Raw genomic sequence first — 1,320 nt, 5'->3', positions numbered from 1 at the left:
CTGCTGAACAGACCTACAGCAGGGTCAGACCTGGTTGCATTCAGGGCTTGAAGAGCTCCATGATGGAGATGACACAAGATCTCTGGGAAGGGAGGTTCAATAACAAATAATTGTTACTTGCAAACTTTGGATCATCTGCATCGACTAAAGCACCTGGCAAATGTTAATTTAGCGAACTTAAGGGCATCCAAACAGAACAAAGCACTTACTAAGGTGCTGACTGGATTCTTTTTGGTCCAGCTTACAGTACATTTTGAGAAGATAGGGGAGTTGACTGACTCACAACAAAGCACTTACTAAGGTGCTGACTGGATTCTTTTTGGTCCAGCTTACAGTACATTTTGAGAAGATAGGGGAGTTGAAGGTGCTGACTCACAAGCCACAACACACCATTTCTTACAGGTTCTGGCTCACAAGAAACAACAAAGGACACTGAACTCTGTGACACTGAGAGTGTAGGATGGTCCATACAGCAGAGGAAAGTGCAGAGCACTGTAGTCTGTGTGCAGTTCACAGGCTGCAGTGGGAAGGTGCCTTTGGATTGTGGTGCAAATACAAGATCGCAAAGGAAAGGGGAAGCTCAGCTGTCCTAACACGTTTCGTTTGAGAGCAGTTACAAAGAGGTTTTCAACTTTGCATATGCAGTTTGGGTTGTTTAGAGATAGTCGTGGTACGTTCACTTCTTTTGCAAGTCCACACCGCCATCTGGTGACTTTTTCAGCGGCGACATTGGGAAGGTAGAAGCCTACAAGACCTTTTGGTCCTGGCACCGTTAGTGTGGGAGCAGTAAGTGTTGGGGTTCTGCTAGAAATCCTGGCTCTGCGGGAGGCAAAGAATGTGATCCTGGAGGCAACTGGGATATACTGGGAATGGCTTTGAGTGCGTGCTGGGTGAACTAGGATCATGTTGGGAGCAACTGGGATCATGCTAGGAGAAACTGGGATGTACTGGGTACAACTGAGGTCATGCTGGAGGTGACAGGGATCATGTTGGGAGCAACTGGGACCACACTGAGGGTGAGTGGCTGTGAGTAACTGGGATCATGCTTGAGGCAAGTGGGTTATACTGGGAGTGCCAGAAGCCTTAAATTTGGCATTGTGGGATGTCTGGAATACTCCAAGACAACCTGTAGGACTAACTGCAGCAGAGGTTCTCTTTGGGAGACACTTGTATATAAGAGTTGTATGTAAGAGTGGATAAATGCTTTGAATGTTTAATTTTTTCCCCCTTATAGTATATTAGCAGATGTGCTCAATTAAAACAAAGGGAGGACTGTTGGGAAATGCATCTGGTCCAGGCCCTGCTTTCAAACTGCAGATT

Source organism: Acanthisitta chloris, unplaced genomic scaffold (genome assembly GCF_000695815.1).
Source record: "Acanthisitta chloris isolate BGI_N310 unplaced genomic scaffold, ASM69581v1 scaffold39025, whole genome shotgun sequence".
NCBI classification, from domain to species: Eukaryota; Metazoa; Chordata; class Aves; order Passeriformes; family Acanthisittidae; genus Acanthisitta; species Acanthisitta chloris.
Note: the sequence above shows the minus strand (reverse complement) of the source record.